The sequence below is a fragment of the Lissotriton helveticus genome, chromosome 12, assembly GCF_964261635.1.
Source record: "Lissotriton helveticus chromosome 12, aLisHel1.1, whole genome shotgun sequence".
NCBI classification, from domain to species: domain Eukaryota; kingdom Metazoa; phylum Chordata; class Amphibia; order Caudata; family Salamandridae; genus Lissotriton; species Lissotriton helveticus.
Window position 1 is genome coordinate 771995498 of NC_136073.1, and position 17402 is coordinate 772012899.

Below are 17402 nucleotides of genomic sequence, written 5' to 3' on the forward strand. Positions count from 1 at the left end.
CCAGTGATCATTAGTGCTCGTCAGGTAGTTTGATTCGTACTCCCCTGTAACGGGTCCAATCAGACCATATCTTCAGGTTTTTCTCTTTCTAGCTGTAACGCTTAGTGCTAAGATGCCTTGGCCAATGCGCGCTTTATAAAAATGTTACTTGCTTGTTTGGGCATCCCCTAGCTGCTTGTATTAGCTTTTCTGTCTGCATGTATTTTTGTTTCATATTCCATGTTTCTTCTGAGTAGGCAAGCAGTCTCCTGGCCAGTGCTTAATTTGAACCAGTGGTTTCTTGTGCTCAGTAAAATCAACAACACCAGCACTTTTCATGAGCACCAGGAGGCATGGAGAGATAAAGTGATTTGCTCAGAATCACAGGATGTTGAGCCGACGCTGAGACTCGAACGTGGTTCCCAGCTCTAAAGTTGACAGCTCTGGCCATTACAACAGATCTTCTACCCACTTTCATGGTTAGTAGTTGGTTCTGTTTTAGGCTGATTTAGGGCATCTTCCTGTTCATGTGCCACATGGTGGGTCTGTGAAAGCCAGAGTGGACAAACTTAGCCAAAAACACCTTGTGGATCCAAATGGCAACTACATCCAGAGATGGTGCAAGCATCTTTCATTGATGGGGAGAATCTGGCTTGATCTCTTTGTCAGCACTGTGAATGCACAGTTTCAAAATGTTTGCATGCTGAAGTTCTCTACACGGCTCTCTTTGAGACGTAGCCCACCTAGAGTGGAGCACAGGCCTCCAGTATGCTTTTCTGTCACTGCCTCTCTTGGCCTGTGCTCTGAAGATCTGGAACTACCGGGCCCAAGTCATCTTAGTGGCTTCAGATTAGGCCAGGAGAGTGTGGTACCTAGAACTTCTGGCCTTGAGCACCTGTCTCCTGATCAAGTTCCCTCTTTGTGGGGTGTCCTCTGTTGCAGCAGCTGGACAACATATTGCACCCAGGTCTGCGTCACCTGCACCTCCATGTATGCAGATTGTACATAGTCAGTTGATCTCTTTTTTGAAGTTGCTGTTGTCTTTTTTGTAGCCAGGTGTCCTTCCACAAAATCAGTGTCCAACGTGCTCAGGGATATGTTTGTTAAGAACAAAAGGGGATAGGTCCATGAACGAGTGGTGAGGGCTAGACCCTTTAATAAATTGAAAAAACACACTGTGCCCGCACCACAATTACTTAATCAAATTTTTTAAGAGGGTAAGAGACCAATTTATTGTAACCACCCTTGACATGGTTATTTTATGTCAATCATTTTGTACTTTTCGAATTTTCACAAAGCTTGCAGACAGAAAAAAGACTGTACATTTAAATATTTACAAAAATATATATACTCTGTACATACGTGGAAAAACACACAATGTTTACACAATAAAAAAAGTTTCTGCATCAAACAGTACAAAACATTATGAATACATCACGAACAACAATATCACAAACATTACAATCAGTCAGTCAGTCAGTCAAAACCACTTTATTCGATTAATTAAAATCATAAAAGTATACTAAAACAATGTTAGGTACATGATTAAGAACAGGATAAAAAATCAAATTAATACAGTTAAATTCATGAAAAAAGTTTAAAAGACCAATTTTCTCTCCTTTTTTCCTCCTATTAAGAGGACAACTACTGCACGAATCCCATTCCTCACTGGAACTCACCAACATTAATTCATATACAAAATACAGTTTTAAAAAGGATGTTTTTAAAATACAGTTTTAAAAAGGATGTTTCTACAGTATTACAAGTCCAATCTTTTTCTCCTGATTCTTACGGCAACTGTTAAAAAACTAGCAATACAATACATAATGAAAGGGGTTTCCAACATTAATAAAAATAACAGTGCAGGTTTATATTGAGTGAAACTCATCTCTTTCAGCAAAGGTTTGACATAGCGCTTCCGGGGTTCACTATACCACGGGCAAAAAAATAGAAAATGCGCAGTGTCCTGGACAGACTTATCATCGCATTTACATGGGGTAGAATCCTCTAACTTGCACCAATTTTTCATATCCCATAAGACCGTATGAATTTGGTTGAAGCGGAATTTTGACAGTAGCCATCTATGGAAAAAATTTGTTACCACTGACAAATAAGGCGCCATTTCAGGAGTAGTGGTTATCATTATATGGCTCCTCACTGAGAGTTTACACAATTCCTCCGCCTCTCGTTCCGCATCACAGAGCTTGATGAAATTAGTTTTCACCCATACTAGATCTTCTTTGCATAGGGATTCTGGACTTTCAAAGATCTCAGGGCGTCCTAGCTTTTTAGCCACATTCTCTACATAAGACAACCACTGAATATCCCTTACATGATCTAATTTCATACAGTCTTTGATGATTTTATGGTTCAGACTAAGGTTCTGATTTAGCCAAAGTTTTATCCATAGCACAATGGGTGCTAATTTTAGCATATCATTGATAAATCCCACCCCTAGTTCAAGGTGTACGGGATAAGATGCTGTTTGCTGGGGCAAACCAAGCAATGATCTTAAGAATTTGTTTTCTTCCACTTGGATGCGGTCTATTTTTGAATATCCCCAAATAGCTGCCCCATAACGTGCTATTGCAACTGATTTGGCTTTGTAGATGGCTAGAATAGCCTCTATAGGTTTCCCCCCTAGTCTTTTTGCAAACCCCAAGACTGCGGATGCAGAGCTTCTAACTGCATTTGCCTTAGAGGTTAGCTGCGGTACCCATGTTCCCCTTTGGTCAAACACTACCCCTAAATAAGTAAAAACCTTTACTCCGGAGATAACTTCACTGCCACAAAAAAATGTTTTTTCTTTGCTTTTTGAACAACCCACTGACATTGTATGCGACTTGGCACTATTAATGACCAAATCCAGATTGGACATAAAAGATCCAAAAGAATCAAGGAGTTTTTGTAGGACAATCGGGGTCCTGGCTATCAGGACCGCATCATCGGCATAGAGGAGCACCGGAATTGGCCTCCCCCCCATGCACGGGATGTCCTGAGTTACTGCTGTTAGGTTGGCCTCCAATGAATTCACGTACAGCGTGAACAGCATGGGGTCCAAAATACAGCCCTGGCGTACCCCTCGTCGGGACCTAAAACTTGCTGTACACTTCCCATCGGTAGTCATCCTAATGGAGGCATTTAGATCTTTATGCAGCTCCGCCAGGAAGTGTACCAAAGAGATATCAAGGCCCATGTTCAGTAGCATAGTCCACAGCTTTGATCTATTAACTAGATCAAAAGCTGTGGATAAGTCCATAAAGCCTAGGAATATGGATCCACTTTTGGCCCTCGTGTACTTTGCTATTATCAGGTGAAGGTTAAGACATTGGTCTTCTGTGCTCCTCCCCGCTCTGAAGCCGTATTGTACGTCCGTCAAGATGTTATTCCTAGTAGCCCAGGAAGTTATTCTGGCTAATACGACTTTTCCTAGAATCTTAACAGAGGAGTCCAATAATGATATGGGCCTATAGCATCTTGGATCTCCCCTCCGGCCTTTTTTGAACACGGGGATTATGGTAGCTCTGGACCAAGATTTCGGGAATCCCACAACAGTTGAAGCATTAAAAACTTTAACTAAAATATCTGCCCAAAATAATGAATTAACCTTAAACAGATCCGAGGGAACCCCGTCTGGACCCGGTGCCTTTTTGCCTGCGCTACTCTCAATTGCTTCAATGACTTCAATTATGTTGAAGTTTACTGGCCCTGGCGGGAATTCAGATGCAGGAAGCTCAAAGAGCTCCTGCTCCATGTTACTTGCATACATTTTTTCGAAATGGTTAAGCCAGTCAACCTCAGGGATATTAAGTTCCAGTTCCTCGTTCTGGTCACGAGCAAACAGTGGGGTATTTATTATTGACCAGAACTTCGAGCTATTTTTTAAGGTAGCTTTATCCATAAGCTCAAGCCAAGCTTCTCTTTTTAGAGCATGTTTACGTGCTTGGGTTACCCTGAAATAATCCTTTCTCAGCTGTCGCACTAAGGATAAATCCCTGGGGCGGGTATTAAGTGCTTTTTTTAGGCTGTTGTGGGCTTTACTGCAGGTAGTATCAAACCAGCCTAATGCCGGTCTGTTCTTCCCTCCCTGACCTTTGGATGTTAGGTTCTGGGATATTATATGGCAGATGCCTTCAAAAGAGGTTAAAACCTCCTCGCCTTTTGAGAGGGGGTTAGCACAGATGTTCAATTGTTCGGTAGCCTCAGCGGTTATGGTGAGAAAAAAATCCTCCGGTACTACCTGTCCCCACTTGAGCCTCCTCCCCTGATCTTTAGTCTTAATGGGTAAAGCAACCTGAGATATAGTACTGAAACTCATGAGGGAGAAGCCATTTACTAACTCCATCCCCACGGGGTTATGATCGCTCCCAGGCATCGGTACGGCATTATAAAAAATCACAAATTTAAGTAGACCTAGCAATAGGAATATATAATCAATTATTGAATCACAATCCCTTCCAGTATACGTAGCTACCCTAGTGTTTTTATCAAAAAATTCTGCCTCATATAAATCATTGGTTGCTAATAAATTTTCCATAGCCACCCCCTTCTGACTGTGTTCAAAGTGCGGGGGGGAAATACTGTCAGGGGCATCTGTATCGATAAGGTCACAGTTTACACATAAGTGTACATTAAAATCACCCAACAATATAAAATGACAATAAGTGGTTTGCTTCTCTTTATATGTAGTTAAAAAGTCTGTTAGCCACACTAAATGTTCATTAACAGGGTAGCCATTCGGTGAATTATAACAATTCACAAAGAGTATTTTGTTGCCATCGACCAAAGTTACCTCTAAAACTATACAGTTATGGGAGTCGCAGACAACTTTCATAATTTTACCCTTTACATTCACCGAGACCAAAGTCAGCAGGCCCCCTCTGTAGTCAGCAGGCCCCCTCTGTGGTCAGCAGGCCCCCTCTGTAACATTACAATCAAAACATGAGAAAAACTTATTTCTAGGGCGAACATAAGCAACTCAATGACTTGTAGACGCTTGAATACTGGACCAGCCGGTCCTAGGATCTTGAAGATGGTAGTTTATTCCACCCAAGAACAACTGCCGACGCGTTTCAAGACCAGGCACAAGGTCACTGGTCTTTCATCAGGGCTGTTTTATTCTTTGTATCTAAAAGATGCAAAGACATTATTTTACTTTAATCATCAGATTCATAGTGAGCACCTTTTTCCATTAGTGGGCTACAAGTAGTGATGGCTACATACCAGACTTGTTTTAAGGAGGGACAGGATGTTAAATCTTCATATTATCCAAAGGACTATTTGTAGTCGTGGCCGGACAGGGATATCTAGAAAGGTTTAAAAACATGCATCAATGAACCCTGTTAGTAGCTTGGGTTGTCACGCTGATATTCGAGTGAAAATAAGGCATACCTTGCTTATTGCCAACTGCCGCAAATCGGCGTATTCCCTTGTATGACGTCACCATAAAGATGTATTTCTACAACAATAATAACAATAATAACAACTATTTTAGGCAAGGGACTTTCTCTAAACCTTTGCCGCATTAAAATGCATGCCACCAAGAGAAGAATTTGCCTACCTTTCTGAAGTATTTATTCTCTTGTATTCAAAATTAAATTAACATGAATTTAGGGACTCAATATTGCGCCGCGTACTGTATGTGAATACAGGTCTTTGAAAGTAAGGCGTATTCGAAATCTAGTGGCATGCAATCTTATATTCATTGTGCACAAATCTGTCCGCCATGGACCACATTTATTCTACAGGCCAAGCCAGGGATGTCACCAGACGTAAGTCAACTGGAATGGGTTTCATAAAATTTTTTTATATGTGCGCTATCTCAGACAGGCTGTTAAGGCCGGTCTGAGCGCTGTTGAATTTTAGAATCAGGTAAGCCTCTTTCTGCAATAGACACGCTCAACGTCATGGCATTTTGTCGTAGAATTTATAGTATACAACACAGACCATTTAAATTCCTGTTCATTGTGGCCTATTTCGCAGAAATGTTCAACCATTGGGGCGGTCATTACCTTCTTCTTAATGCGGGATCGATGCTGGCTGATCCTTTGGTTTACCTGTTGACTGGTCTTTCCTATGTAAATCAGCTGGCGCGGGCACAGTATCCCATAAACAACGTTTTTAGTTTTGCAGTTAGAAAAATCTATATGTCTCCACTTTGTACCTTGGTGAACAAACTCGTTGCCTTCAATTGTGCTGGAACATGCGAAACAATTGCCACACTTGTGGTGGCCTTCAATAGGCTTGAGGTTCCATTGTGGCAATAGGTCACTCTTGGACTTTGGAATGGCAATATCAGCCCTGATGAGCTGTTCACCAATGCTGAGTTTTTTTCTGTAGGCGAAGATGGGTTTAGGGAACGGACAATTCAAACCCTCCAATAGATGCCAACTCTTTAGAACGGCTTGTCGTAATTTGTGAGTATCAGGGCAGAAGGTTGTAATGCACATAAGTTTATTCAGTGGTGTGCGTTGTTAGTTTGTAACAGACATTCCCTAGGCGTATACTTAGCACGCTTGAATGAATGCTTGAAGCTCCTCAAGCATTCATCAGGGCTGATATTGCCATTCCAAAGCCCAAGAGTGACCTATTGGCACAATAGCCACAAGAGCCACAAGAGAACAATCCTCGACATCCCAAAGTTGCACCCGAATCAGGTGGACCTGGGAGTGTTGTCAAAGTCCGGATTGGTCACCCATGAGGGACACTAGCCCTGTTAAAGGATTTTGCTATAACCGCTGTGTTCAGAGACTGGTAGTCAGCAGCAGCTGGTCTTCTATTGTCTTGAAGAGGATTTCATGCACCTCTGTGACCAAAGTTGCCCCACATCACCGTGGACCAAGGAATCACCTCAAAGGCACCCCCTTTGACCGCACAGCACCTCTAGCATCTTTGAGCATCTTTTCATCCTCAGCATCAGTACCACTCCATTATTGTGTATGGCGGTTATGCTGTAAAGGCTGGAGATGGACTGGAAAATGCTCTAGTGGCCAGATAATTGTCTAAATCAACCCCACTGGCCCCTAAACCTTCTCCTTGTCTGATTTGGTTGCCCAAACTGGGCCAGACTAGCTAAACTAGCTGTTTGAAACTTTTTTAAAGTTTACAAACTTTTTGTTGACCAATGTTTGCGACTGAAATTAGAAGTGATAAAACCTTTACAAATCTGTATCTCTGGAACCCTCTGGTGGACTCTAAAAGTTTCTAACAATGTACTCTATTTTTATAAGTTTGTGTTGTGTTTCTTTTGTGTTGTGTAGCTCTCTTATTTTGTTGTTTGGTACTGTTAAATGCTCTACACTAAGTTTCTTTGTGCAAGCCTTGCTGCTCGTAAGTCATAGCTACGCAGGGTTGGGCTTAAGGTTATTCAAACGAGCCTGACTGGACCCAAGACAGTTTTTGTAAGTGTATTTCATGGTAAAGCTAACTACAAAACCCAAATCCTCCCAATCGTATTTTTTTTCATTTTTTTAAATTTTTATTTCAAGTCATTTTTATTGAAGTAGTAAACAAAAGGAAAGACATTACAATAATTCTTCCGTTACAGAAATTGTCCAATTCAGCTATTGATAGACAGTTACAGAAAATGAAAGTAATGCAAGTAATACAAAGTAAATCAACTCTTGCTAGCATCCTCGTAGTACAGATACATACATAACACTCAGTAGGTGGAGGTAGCGGCTTGGGCTCCAGCGGATTACAACAAATGTACTCTCAAATAACACAGGACCATGAGCAGGAATTACATATGGTGCATCAAGGTGGCTCATAGTGAAATGAGGATGCATCTAGCGATTTCCACAGCTTTCTATTAGACGGACTCCATGTAGCTGCCTGTAGCGCCGGGTTATTGGCACCTCTCAGAAATGATAGCCACTCCTGCCAAATTTTGAAGTTTACCTCATTTGCACTCTTCCATTTGCATAGTACCACCTTACACGCCAATGTTAACATTAAGTCCAGAAGCAGGCGGTCTTGATCATTTGATAACTGTGGATCAAGTGCTCCCAAAATAACATATACGAAGTCCTGTACAGGCCTTATCTTGAATACGTGGTAAATGCAGTCAAATATTTTCCCCCAGTATATACTTAAAGAAGGACAGTTGAATAGCATGTGAGCAAGATCCCCCGGACCTGACTGGCAGTTCCAGCATGTAGGCGAATCCCTTAATTTACATTTGAAGAGCCTATCTGGAGTCCAAAATGCCCTATTTATTAGCATGTACTTTGTTTGGAATAGGATGGGTGAGACTTTGTGGGCAAGAGCCGTCTTATGAATCACATCCCAGTCAAAATCTATGCCTGTTAAATTTGGTTCAGCCTCCCATTTCAATTCCGTCTTTCTATGAGCTTTCCTGGGTAAGGGCAATAATAGTTTATACACCTTAGAAACGAAGTGACCCGCACACATGAGATGTGGGAGATGAGTCATTAGCCATGGTGTGTAGGGAGAGAAATTACGTGCAGTTAGTATCGCTTTGATTTTCAGGAAATCATAAAAATCCATCGGAGTAAGATCATGCTTCCGTTAAAAAGTCGAGAACGGGAGTGGAACCTTCCCTTCGTATAGATCCCCCACCAGATTAATGCCCTTGTTGGACCATGAGTCCCAGGAGAGTGTACAGCCATTATGCTTGAGATAGAGATTTCTCCATAGGGACATGAAAGATGACTTAGCGAATGTCAACTTAGTTTTATGTGTTTGGTCAAGCCTAAGCAGAGCCCGCCTAGTATTTAACATTATGTATTTGGAATGTGGTAAATGCGATAGGTCCATAGTGAGCAGGGTTTCAAGAGGAGCATGGTTCACTAGCGATTCCTCTATATTAATCCATATTGGTGTGTAGAGTGGTGATTTTGTCAACCACTGAGCTCCCTGTTTACAAAGGAAGGCTGTCTGATAGTTCCTGAACGAAGGCAGACCCAAGCCTCCTTTATCTTTGGCTAATTGCAGTTTTTTTAGTGAAATCCTGGCTTTCTTCCCCCGCCACAGGAAACTACCAAACAGCTGATCCACCTTAGTAACAAAGTTGTTCGAGAACGTCATCGGGAGCATACTGGCCAGATAGTTAACCAACGGAGTAGACATCATTTTGAGCGTCTCCGCTCTACCCCACCAGGAGAGGAATTTTGGAGACCACCCTTCGAGTAGTGTGGATATCTTTTTAAGAGTCAGTTCCTCATTTATTTTCAGGGTGGAGATCAAATCTTTAGCAAAGTCTAACCCCAGATATTTAAAACACTTAGGCTGCCATGTAAGGCCGGAGTCCCCAATGATTCCTTTATCACCAATATTGTTCAGGAGTTTGACCTCTGTTTTGTCCTTATTGAGTTTGTACCCAGATACTCTGGAAAATTCCTCAATGTCAGTCATGAGCGCAGGTATGGCCTCTTCAGCTCTCTCAGACAGAACAAGCACATCATCTGCATACGCAGTTAATTTAACCGTGCAGTCCCCAAATGGAATACCTACGATTTTAGGGTATTTCCTTATATGATATAAGAACGGCTCAATTGCCAGTAAGAAAAGTGAGGGAGACAGGGGACATCCATGCCTTGTTCCCTGCTTTAGACAGAAGGCAGAAGAGAAAGATCCACCAGCTCTAACTCTCGCTGAGGGGCAACAGTATAAGGACATTACTAGTCATGTGAATGTTTCCCCTAAGTTGAACTTGTGAAGGACTGCTTCAAGGAAGGACCAGTCAACCTTGCAAAGGCTTTTTCAGCATCCAGTGTTATTGCTGCTGTGGATGTACCTAGTAATTTCGCCTTTTCTAAAACATGTGCCAGAATCCTCGTGTTATCACTGGACAACCTATTTTTAAGGAAGCCTGCTTGAGATGGATGGACTAACTGGGGAAGGACCTTCTGGAGGCGGGCGGACAGTATCATAGCCAGGATCTTACAGTCGATATTAATCAGTGAAATTGGTCTATAATTTTTCGGGAGCGACGGGTCTTTCCCATCTTTGGGGAGTACTGCAATTATCGCTTCTGCCAGTGTGCCTCTGACCTCACCTGAGTCATTTATTTCTTGAAATAGACGTAGGAGGGGCTCTACTAGTAGGGAGGGGAAGGTTTTTTAAAATTTAGCCGTGAAGCCATCCGGGCCTGGTGCCTTCCCAGATTTCAGGCTTTTAATTGCATTCCATATTTCTAGAGCACTAATCGGGCCATTAAGACTTACTTGGTCCTCAGTAGAGAGTCGTGGAAGATCACATTCATCCAAGTAACTCTTAATTCTGTCCTCCTCAACCATTTTATTCTTTGCATAAAGGTCTTCATAGAAAACTCTGAACACCTCCGTTATTTTGTCCGAGTGCGAGGATCGTAAAGCGTCCTTAATGACACTAATCGAATTCTTTTGGACTTTAAACTTCAAGTACGAGGCTAGACTCTTGCCAGCTTTATTAGACTCACAGATCTTAAATCTCCTTCTTTTATCAAGCCAAACTCCCGCCCTCTCGCTGGCTAATTTATTGTATTCGTATTTTTTATTTGCCAAGGCATGCAGAGACATATCATCTCTATCTTCCAGATGTTTACTCTCTAGGTTTACAATTTCACTCTCCAAGGACTCCAGATTCGCATTATAATTTTTGTTCATTGCTGATCTGATTTTGATGCACACCCCCCTTATAGTGCTTTTCAATGCTTCCCATCTAGTGAGATCAGATGTGTCCCCCACCCTGTTGTCCTGCAGATAGGAAGAGATCGCAGCTTGTATTGTGGCCCTATGTTGATCATTACTCAGAACTTCATCATTCAGGCGCCAAGACGTCTGACGAGAGGAGGGTTTGACATTAGCTATGGATAAGGAGATGCAAGAGTGGTCAGACATTACACGGGGTTCTATGGCAGTAGACTCTATTCTAGGGACTCCGTTCTGTGTTATGAGGATGTAATCGATTCGAGAGTAGGAATCATGTGGTGCGGAGTAAAAAGTATAATCTCTCCCTGTGGGATTTTGAAGCCTCCACGCATCTACCAAGTGAAAGCGTTGACATAAATTGAGAAAGGCTTTATGCAATTTATTTGTTTTGAAGGGACAGTGGGAGTCTCTGTCCAACGTTGCATCCATTGGAAGATTGAAGTCCCCGGCCAGTATGTGAACAGCATTATCCGGGATATTTTCAATATGTTTATTCAGATTCTCCCAAAATTTAAGGTCGCTAGTGTTAGGAGCATATATGTTCGTGACATAAAACTCTGTATTATCCCTACTTAGTTTGGCCGTGACCCACCTCCCGTCGTCACTCGCTTCGGAGGACAAAAGCTCTACCTTAGATTTCTTTGCCACAAGTATCAAGACATCATTCTTTTTGTTCACAGCCTCTGCACCCACAACCTCATTATAAAACGTATTTCTCAGGTGGTAGAACTGCTTAGTCTCAAGTTTCGTCTCCTGAAGTAAGACAATGTCACCTCTCAATCTCCGTATATAATCTAAAATCTTTTGTCTCTTGACAGGTTGATTCAGTCCTTTAACATTAAAGGATAATATCTTCATTTTGTCCACATTACACACCCCCAACGGAGTATTAATTGTACTATGTGACATCAGTAGGTCGTACCCTCATAGCGATAATTATATATCTCACATGGTATCAACAGTAGGATGACAGACATACATAGATCCCCGAGATCTATAAGGCCCATATGCACGATATTACAATGATGGAACCCCCAACCGTCCTCACCACTAAGCATTAAGACAATGAAGAATATGCAAGCACAAAAAAGCAAAAGCAAAAAACATAGAACACACATCCCAACCCAGAATCCCCACATCCCCCCACCCTCCCCACCCCACCTTTACGCAGTAGGCATGGTGACTGAGAGAGACTACGATGTAACCTCCCCATGCGTGTACGTTTCAGAAAAGTTTGGAACAAATGAACTCTCACAGCAGACCAGCGGTTTGCTGTTAACTAAGGCAACTTAGGCAAAGCCACGCTTTAGGGACCAACATCCAGGGACCCCCTGAGCAAGAAGTGAGAATATCATAGTATCTGCTGAACATAGGGCGAGTTTACGAAAACAACAACAATATCAACTATCATAGCCCTTCGAACTACCAAATGGTAAGCGTACCAACTCGTAGACAGGTGCACATTACCTAACATTCGTTACACTAGTAGACGATAATAGAAACATATTCATTATCCAATAGCACATTAATAATTGCAGACATCGGAAAAGCCACTCAGTTGTAAGAGAACTTAAGCAGAGTTCAGTACTATCAACACCCCTCCATAGTAAGGGAAGTGAACACATATGAAAGTTGCATGGAAAGCGTAAGCAAAGATCGTTCACTTATAGCCTGATGCCGAAGCCTGGTCTGCTGAACCTTCGGGTTTGCTCGTTTCCATTTCCAGGTCCTCAGGGCCATCTAACATACGTTTCAGTTTCACGGGATCCGAAAAGATGTGTGGAGAACCTTGGATAATCACACGATACTTTGCTGGGCCCACAAAGCCATATTGGAAGCCCCTTTTCTTCAACAGTGGTCGGAGTGCCAAGAACGCTTTTCTAACGTCTACCGTCTCTTTACTAAAGTCCAGCGAGATGTAGATTTTAGCAGACTTCCACAGGATATGGTTATTTTTCCGCATGAAGTCGAGAATTTGTTCTACATGTTGGTAGCATAATGCCTTGCATACAATAGCTCTAGGGCCTTTTTGATTCTTATTGATCCTGCCCGGCACTCTGTGTGCCCTATCAAATTCCAACGGGTGATGGAAGGTCAAGTTAGTAGCTTGGGCGAACCAGGATTCTAAGAAGGCCACACAGTTCCCATGTTGATCCTCCGAACCTTCCGGAATCCCAAAAATACGTAGATTCCCCCTTCTGTTCCTGTCTTCCAACTCCGCGAGTTTCCGAGTCGTTTGGTCCGCAACTATGCATTGCTAGTATCACACGATTTGACTTCCATGTCCTCGAGTTTGCTAATCCTTGACTCTGCTTCCAGTAGTTTTGCATTGGTGTCGCGGTTATCCTGCCTGATTGCCGCCACTTCCTCTTTGGTCGCTTTCGCCAGATCTCTTACTTCGTCCAATCTGCTGAGTATCAGATCAATCGGATCAGGGTTGCTTTTTCCCCCTTTGTTGGGCGAATTCGGATTCGACTGGTCATATTTGAGCCTCTTCAAGCTTTTCGCTAGTTCTTTATTTTCTGCCATGGCTGATTATGGCGCAGACTCCTTGAAGCGTTATGGACGATCTCCTTATGCTCCCAGCCGCCCTCTATGGAGTACTCACAATCGTTGGTTCCTCTGCCTCCTTCTGCTAGCTTAATACAGTTAAGTGGACAGTCACCAGATAAAACCACCTAAGAGCTGGTATAATGGTGGCCCTATCTGTTCGCTTTCTGTGATTGTTTAATCGTCGTGAGGAAGTGTGCACATACATAAGATGCCATATGTTTGCGCCGCCATTGTAGGAGCCACCATTTGTGTGAAGTCTTGCACTGAGAGAAGCACGTTTTCAGCCCAACTGCTGTAGTTGATCTAAACTGCGTCTCTAAAAGCTTGGTTGTAGGTCTATAGCCTCATGGCGCAGCGCAGGAATCAGTTACTGTTTTACAGGTCTCCAATCATCGATTCGACGACCATTTAACCAGCACAGCAGTCCCTGCTTTCATGTGACATACCAATCACAGCCGTTCACTATATTGCCGATTCCGTTTCAACATCATACTACTGCATTGCCTTATATTCATGCCAATAGTGCTCTTATTGTGTAGATTGTGCAAGCGCCACTGATCATATGGGTAAGTCGACCTTATTTCTTCCCCTCATAGCGGGCGCCGATAGACAGCAAATGTTGCACATCCTTAGCTAAGGCACCTTCCTTTGGTCATTAGTGGCGCACAGTTTTATTTCCTTCACTGGCTGAAGAAGGGCGTTAAATACAGTCTATTCCTCATGTGCCGGTGTATAAACATAGAGCCGGGAGTCCTCGCTCAAGAAATAGCGCATGCCGCCATTTTGTGTGCGCGGATAGCGCTAGCGTTTTCTCACGGGTCTAATGTCTCCCGTTAGAGATTGCAGTTACTCACGGTTTCCCCTGAGGTCTGCCCTTCCACCGCTGCTCCCAGCGATCATACCCGACTTCAGCCGGGTTCTTGTATTCCGTCCGCCGACACTCTGGGCAGCCACGCGGTCTCCTTGTCCGCCTCCTTCGCAACAGCCTCCGGATCGGAGCACACGGAGCGGCCGAAACACCACTTCCCAGCCACAGATAACCACGGGCATACCCTCTAAATGCTCCTCTCACATTCCGGGAACCGATTTGGTGACATGTATCAGTGTTGGAGCAGTAAGACACGTTCCACCGACATTAATCGACCTCCGCACGGGCAGAGAGAATTACAAAGCCGCCATTTCTCTCGGCGTCCAAACCACGCCCCCTCCCAATCGTATTTTAAAGAAACATTAATATAATACCAAATATTTGAAACATTATTTTTTTTTAGAAACAATGTAATGGTTTACAACGTCTTTTTTTGTTCGCTTGTTAAGCAAGTATATAGAAAGATGCCTGTTAAAATTAGGTAATGATGGATCCTGCTTTGGTAATGCATTTTTGTAATGCCTTCAGGTTAACAGTTGAAACCTTATAGAATCATCAGATATCCTAGGAAGGAAGTGTTTCTTTAGTTCTATTTACACTGTAAAAGTTGATTTCTTCATTGCAACAGTGCTCGTTTTCTGCTGCTTATAGTGAAATGGCATTCAAAGTGTTGTATACAAGGCTTGTAAATGTCACATAAGACTGGGAGACTTTCAACAGTGTTGCTATGCCACATGTGTACCATATGACTCCATGAAGACTTGCAACCTTTCTAAGAAAATAATATCGACAATTTTGTGTATTTTTTGATATCTGCAAAAGAATTCCTGTAAAATTGACTTCTTTTGCCACACTGCAGTTATAATTCTGAAACGATTAAAATAGCGTTCATATACTTTTCAACGGATTTCTTTATGAGGTTTTGTTGGGGGTTTATCTTTCACATGGGGGAAATACCAGATTTCACTGATTTTCCAAATATTTTTACTGTCTTAGATTAAAATACAGGACATGCCAGCTACAAAAACACCTGGCTACTGTAATGGGGCTGCAAGCACGTGGCTATAATTAGCGCCGCAGCCGCAATCAGGCAAGGGACACGGCTTTTTTTTTTACTCGCGTGGTCCCGACTGCCGGAGCCGGGCCATGCCCCTTTATTTTATAGCCGGCGTGTGACGACACACGCCGGCGCTAGACAGCGTCCTCCGAGCGTGGGTAGACTGCACCGCTACCCGGCCGGAGGACACTACATTCCTTCCAACCTTTATCAAACAATTAACAGTTAACAATATAATGACAGAGTAGATCTGTTACCAGTCCTTAGAAGAGTCCAATCCTTGGTTCATCACACCATGAACCCTGCCAGGCGGGAGAACGGGACCGGGTTGCGTCTCAGGTCATACCCGGAGTCTTCTCCCCGGGAGGAGGGCAAGGATGGAGCCATTTCTTGTGAGCTTTCCCCCTTCGGAGGACTTGGCTGGGTTCTGTCTGGCGTCCCCAACAGCTCAGGGGAACTCTGGCTGGACACGTCTGGAGTCCCTTCGAGGGTTATCCCCTGGTCACCCTCTGGTTCTACTTCTTCCGGTCGATGATTGGGCCTGGCGTCCAAGTTGTCCGCTGACGGTTGCTCCTGAGTTCCAGCATGTACCCTTTTGAAGAAGGAGATATTGCGGGTGATTTCTTCAGCTCCTCTTCGGGCCGTTATTAAGGTGCCAGTGCGGCGGGTGACTGTCCAAGGTTGGGAACTTACTCCCGGGGTACCGGTCCCTGACGTAGACTCTGTCCCTCCTTTGAATGTCCGACACTCTGGCTCATCGGCTGGTGCTGACCTGGTCATTGGAATTGGTCCTGTTGGCTAATACTTTTCCGGCGTCAATCCGAGACAGGGTCCAGCTCGGGTGATGTGGGATGGTGTCTCGTACTACTCGGCGCATGCTTGCCGGCCCCAGAGCTGCTTCAGTCGTGAGATGGGGTGTCAGCCGATACTCCCGCAGGAAACTGTATATGGCTCTTTCAAGGGGTGCTTCGTCCGCATGCGCAATGTGTATTACCTTGTTGAGGGTGCGCATGAACCTTTCTACTTCCCCATTCGCTTGAGGCCAGCGGGGGGTCACTTTTCGGTGTTGTATGCCCCATGCCTTGAGGTAATCCGCACAAAGTCTTGTCCGTGGAAAGGTGGGCCGTTGACTGTTTTTACCACTTCGAAGATGCCATGGGTCGCAATGGTTTTCTCAAGCTTGGTGATCACCTCCGAAGCTGTCTGGTTCCCCACAATCTCGACCACTGGATATTTTGTGTAGTCATCAATGATCACCAGGGCATAGCGTCCATCTGGGAGGTGTCCGAAGTCTACGCTGATGCATTCCCATGGCCGCTGCGGGTTGTCTTCCGTGCTGATGGGATGGGGCCGATCTGGCTGGCCCGACGATTGGCACCATGAGCACGTTCTGACCGTGAGTTCCACCAGGGGTCCATTCCTGGGAACCACACTTTTGCCCTTAGCCGGCTCTTCGTCTTCACCATGCCTTGGTGTCCTCGGTGCACGAGGTCCACAGCTTGTTGAGCAAGACTTGAGGGGATCACCAGTCGAGGGCCTCTGAGTAGACAACCACTGCTGTCCACCGAAAGTTCGTCTTTTACCTTCATGACGGCCTCCAGGACAGTTCTTGCTTGTGGCGTCCGCCTGGTCATGGTGGATTGGATGTGGCGCCAGTTGTTCGATTGGACTGCTCCGATGGCTAGTTGCAGACATTCATCTGTCCGGGTGGCTTCTACAATGGTTTCAAGGCTCATGGGGAACGGCCGCGACCTTTCGGACACAAGCCGGACATATTCTTCTGTGTCCCTGGCATCTTCCTCTTCTACTCTTGTGGCGGCCCTGGGATGTCGTGACAGGTAGTCCGCCGGATTGGAGGACCATGGCTTGTATTCCACTTGGTAGTCATACCCTTGCAGCTGGAGGATCCATTTTTCAATCCTCGGGGGAGGCTTGGATACTGACCACTGGAACAGGGGGATGAGAGGTTTGTGGTCTGTGGATACGGTGAATGGATGGCCATACACGTATACGTGAAAGTGCCGGCAGGCCCAAAGAATGGCAATCGCCTCTCGCTCGATTTGCGAGTATTTCTGTTCCGTGTGCGTCAGTGAGCGACTCGCGTATTCGATCGGGGCCCATTCTCCATTGCTCTGTAGTTGAGTGAGCACGGCTCCTAGCCCGTAGGGGCTGGCGTCCACAGCAACATTGGTGAGTCGGGCTGGGTCAAAGTATGATAGTGTAGTGTCTGCCGACAGGGCTGCTTTGGTGTCTTTAAAGGCTTGCTCCTGTTCTGGGCCCCATTGCCATGTGG